Here is a 5,387-nt window from a genome sequence, read left to right on the forward strand (position 1 = left end):
GAAATTCATATAAAAATATCTAACATAATCTGTTAATCTGTAGTTCTTTATATATTAAATAATCTGTATTTGAGGGTTTCACTGGCCTCCAAAAATAATTTGTTAATCTGTGCATTACATGGAAAAGAAATCTGCATTATTTGAGTAATCTGTTCAAAATTTTGGGGAATTTGATCAATCCTCTGCCGCATTATTTCAGGATACTGCTGTGCTTTTTTCAACCATGTTGCAGTCTCGAATTGAACGTTCCAAGGTATAACAATTGTGTCTAGCTATCCATATCATCTGACATGTTGTATTATTACAGAGGAATATTACTTTTATTACATTGATTTATTGAGTGTAAATTCATTAATTTGGGGATGTAAAGAATTATTGCTTCCATTTTGCTTGCCTTCTGATCTCATAGAACAATTTGGTTCGATTTTGGTTGGGTTATGATCTGTAGGATCAAATAGTTCCATTTTGGTTGCCTTTTCATCTGTAACAATGATGCTTGTTACAATTTGCTAGTTCAAGACTCTTCATGTTTCTGTTAGAAATATGCCTACTACTGATGTTTGGCTATGTTTAATATTATTCTATCCTAAATATCTGTTTTTATTGTCAATATGTAACATTAAAGCAGCTTTTTATTATAGTCCAAATGAAAGGATAAAAAAATAGAGTGTTGGGTCAATCCAAAACACTCGATTGCCCAGATAAAAAAAATCGGATGTTATGGAGGAGACTAGCACTCGAGCGCCAAGTCCTAAAACACACGAGTATGGAATAGATAGCCCTGAATGAAAATGTGAAATAACTTGCTAACCTACATGACGAGCTCAGATTGTGAAATTATTTAAGCAGGTATGATGTAAAACGACGTCGAACAACGAAAGACCAACAAATTCTTTGGGGAACAAATTTAGCACTTGAAAGTCAACATGGAGCCACCTGAAAAAAACAAATTATTGTTTCGAAACAATTTACTCGAGCAGTATATATATCTCTAAAACCTCGCATAGCCTTCAAACAAATCAACAGCGATAGATTTGGCAAGAGCTAGCACAACACTGTGTGACGATGAACAGCAAGACCCCAACAATTTGTAGCAGCAATCCTGCTGCCCTGCTGTTCCCTGGCCTCCTCCTCAGCTTGCTCTTGTCGACGACGCAACGCAATGCCGCCACGTCCGAAAACGGCCAGCATGCCAGTGCCAGATCCAGCACGCCCTCGTCACTGTCGTCGTGCCTCGTCGCCTCCGGCGTCGGCAATTTCTCCCTCGCCGGGTCCTCGGGATACACTTCGCTCCTCGACTTCTCCATCCAGAACCTCCGCTTCACGCTCCTGGGGGTACGCAAGCCGGCCGCTGTCATGCTGCCGGCCTCCAAGCGCGACCTCTGGCGTGCAGTCATCTGCGAGCGCGGTGCGGCATGGCCATCCGCGTGCACAGCGGCGGGCATAGCTATGAGGGTCAGTCCTACACGGTCGACGGCGCCGTGCTGGAGGACGGCGCGCCCTTCGTTGTGATCGACCTCATGAGCCTGAACAGGGTGCGTGTCGACGCCGCGTCAGCCACCACGTGGGTGGAGTGCGGCGCCACGCTGAGCAAGGTCTACTACGCCGGGGCAGCGAGCTCGGTGTCATCGTCGTCGATGGTGAACGGGTCCTCCTCCTCCCTGGCGTTCACTGCCGGGTTGTGCTCGACGGTCAGCGTGGGCGGCCACATATCCGGCAGCGGGTTTGGCCTGCTGTTGCGGAAGTTCATGCTCACCGTCGACAACGTCCTGTTGCCGCCGCTGCCTGGGCAAGTGTTCAGATTAGTCGCCCACTGCTCTCCTCCGCAGCCAAGCTCAGCCTCTGCCTCATGCGTTCACGTGCTAACCTCAAAGGGTGGGCCACCACACTTCGACCTCCAGATCAGACTTTGACCAACTGCAATCTAGTTATTGGCATGATGGATTTGCTCGAGGAAATCAGACCTCTCTCACAAGCGGAATTCGTTCTCAGGGCCCTAGTCAGAGAATCTGCTATTCGTCAGTCAGCAATGATCACCACCTATTGGCGTCAAAGAGGCAAAGTTAAGCGCTGCCACCTTGGTTATGAGAATACTGCCTACCATCATATGTGTGCCACGGTCCACCGTCGCAACAACAAGATAAGATCTTTCCTGGTTGGTGGCCAATTGATCACCTCACATGAAGGCAAAGCCGCCATCTTGCTGGATTACTACCGCGGTCTCCTTGGAGATCAGTCTGAAAGCAGCCCCCTACCAGACTTGCATGCCCTCTGTGCTACCACCCGGCTCCATTCCCATCAGGCCCAGGAGCTCATTTGCCCTTTCTCTCTTCAAGAGCTCAGATCAGTAGTGTTTGATATGAAGACTGACGTGCGCCAGGGCCGGATGGGTTTGGTCCTGCCTTCTACCGGGCTGCTTGAACCTTTGTCAAAGATGATTTCCTGCAGCTTCTCCAAGATTTTCATGCCCAAGCTGCTGATTTGCGCCGCATCAACTTGGCTTACATTGTGCTTCTGCCCAAGAAGAAGGATGCTTCCCATCCAAAGGACTACAGACCCGATTTCCCTTCAAAATTGCTCCACTAAGATCTGCACCAAAGCTATGACATCGTGCATGCAGCTGTTTGCCAAGTAACTTGTGCATGTCAACCAGACAGGACATCAAAGGATGTTGTATTGCTGAGAATTTCATGCCGACCAGACAAGATTCATCAAAGGATGCTGTATTGCTGAGAATTTCACTTACGCCGCTGAGCTTGTTCAGTACTATCACCGGCGACGTGCTCCGGCAGTGGTTTTGAAGTTGGACTTTCAGAAGGCTTTTGACTCAGTTAATTGGTGGGCCCTAGATTCGATCATGGAAGCCAAAGGTTTCCCTGTCCTTTGGTGCTAGTGAATCTCTCAACTCAACTGCTCTAGCCAAAATGTGGTGCTCCTTAATGGAAATCCTAGTACTCCCATCCAATGTAGGCGAGGACTACAGCAAGGAGACCCCCTCTCTCCCTAACTGTTCATATTAGTGGTAGATGTTCTCCAGCAGCTCATTATTCGAGCGTCCCAAGATGGCCTTCTCAAGCATCCTTTAGCTCTAGAACAGTCATGTCCAATACGCCGATGATACGCTCATTATCATTCAAGTCGACATCGATCAACTTACCACTATCAAGTGCATCTTGGATGACTTCTCCTCTTTCACCGGCCTGAAAATCAACTTCAACAAAAGCACTCTGCTCCCCATGAATGTATCTACAGAGCAAGCAACTCTTCTAGCATCAGAGTTTGGCTGCCCAGTGGCCTCCTTTCCTCAAACTTACCTTAGTCTGCCTCTAACTCCCTATAAGCTTCGACCTGGGGATCTCCGACCAGTGGTTGATCGTTTTGCTTCTTCAATTTCTGGATAGAGAGGGTGTCTCCTCACCCCAAGTGGCCGCACCACCTTGCTCAAGTCGGTTCTGGTCAGTTTGCCAGCCTATCCCATGCTCTCCAATCTCCTCCCCCATGGAGAAACTTTGCAGAGCTTTCCTCTGGACGAGAGATACAAGTTGCCCTGGTGGCCAATGCAAAGTGGCTTGGGAAACTGTTTGCCTTAGGAAGGATCAAGGGGGCTTGGGAGTTAGAGTTCTGTCACGGCAGAATGAATGTCTTCTCACCAAAATGCTCCTCAAAATTCATGAACCACCAGCTACTCCTTGGCAGCGATGGTTCCAGTCCAACTATGGCTCTCAAGGACACCGTGATCTTGGGGATCCTCATCACCTTGACACCCCAACCTAAAAGGTCTTCCTCTCCATTCTACCTAAGTGGTTATTGGTGACAGGTTTTTCACTTCTTTCTGGTCCGACCACTGGATTGGCTCGGCACCTCTAGAGATGGCCATGCCGGCCCTATTCTCGCACGCCCTGAGACTCAATATCTTAGTGCAATCAGTTGCTGAAGGTGGCCACTGGGACCTCAAGCTCCAACCCAGGATGACTCTAATAGCATAGCAATAACTCTCTACTCTTATGCAAGCTCTCCAGGATGTGCAGCAACTGACCGTCGAGGCATGAGGATGACGCTCGTGCCTTTCTCAACCAGACTCTTCAGTGGTTCCACCGGTTGGGTTCCTTCCTCTCATTTGGCGCAGCTTTGCAACGCCACAAGCCAACAGTTTCTATGACTCATCCACCGCCACAGGCTGCCCACTGCTACTCTACTGCATCACCACAACATCGTCGATAGTGATCAGTCCCTGCACTGCCACCAGACTGAGGATCAAAACCACCTCTTCCTCTCCTAGCCCAAGGCGGCAACCTGCTAGTCCATGCTGGGAGCAAGTAACCTCAGTGATGCCTAATCCCTCAGCTTTGGGAGCAACCGCTCCTGCAACTTCTGGATTATCCACTTCGGTCCACCATCATCACTTGCATTCTATGGAGCATCTAAAAGGCTAGGAATGCACGGGTCTTTGAACATGTTGACAGAATCCCATCAGTGATGACAAGCTGCTGGAGAACTTCATCTCTAGTCTCACCGTGCGAAAGATGGATCTCAACGTACAACTCTGAGGCAATGGAGTGTGAGGATAGCTGATGTAGTAGGGTGACTCTATCATTTCCTTCTCCTTATTTTCCACTTTTCTCAAATCTATTATGCCCAAAAACTTGCATGCGTAATACAATTGTTCAGGTTGGCGCTTTGCCCGCCGTAGGTTTCTCAAAGAAAAATGTCCTCGACGCGGAGGGTAGGGTCCTGGACCAGGGTGCCATGGGCAAGGACGTGTTTTGGGCGATCCGCAGTGGCAGCAGGGGTAGCTGGGGCGTCGTCTATGCATGGAAGCTCTAGCTCATCCCCGTTCCCGGTACCGTGATGGTGTTCACGCTAAAAAGAGAAGGTTCGGTGGATGCCATTGCGAGGCTCGTGCACTGGTGGCCATCCGTCGGCCCTGCTCTGCCCGACGAGTTCTACCTATCCATCTTCCTCATGATGGGTGGCTCATTGCAAGAAGATGATAACGTGACAGTGTCCTTCATAGGACTGATCCTCTGACCGAGGGAGCTCGCCATGTGGGTTCTGAACACTACTAGAGAAAATGGCTCTAGTACCATTCGATAACTCCCCTCTAGGACCGATTGTCCAGCCGGTACTGGCAATTCGGTACTAGAGGGAGGACCCTTTAGTAGAGATTGAAATAACCGGTACTAAAGGGTATTAAAAAATTAAAAAAAAGCAAAATCCCCCGCTGGCCCCGCTCACATCGTCGCTAACCTGTCGCCACCCCAAGCTGCTCCTTTACCGCCCGCCGCCCCTCTGCCTCGCCGCTCCTCAGCCGCCCCGCCGCTGCCCTCCGTCCCGCCGCCCCCACTGCCGCCCCGCCGCTCCTCCACTGCCCACCCGTCGCCCCTCCA

General features: G+C 49.6%; 1 pseudogene; it reads left to right on the plus strand.

The window, feature by feature from the left end:
• Positions 1-1,065: 1,065 nt before the first annotated feature.
• The window catches only part of LOC101760609, a 7,379-nt pseudogene continuing 3,057 nt past the window's right edge, over positions 1,066-5,387 (plus strand).

The sequence above is a fragment of the Setaria italica genome, chromosome VI, assembly GCF_000263155.2.
Source record: "Setaria italica strain Yugu1 chromosome VI, Setaria_italica_v2.0, whole genome shotgun sequence".
NCBI classification, from domain to species: domain Eukaryota; kingdom Viridiplantae; phylum Streptophyta; class Magnoliopsida; order Poales; family Poaceae; genus Setaria; species Setaria italica.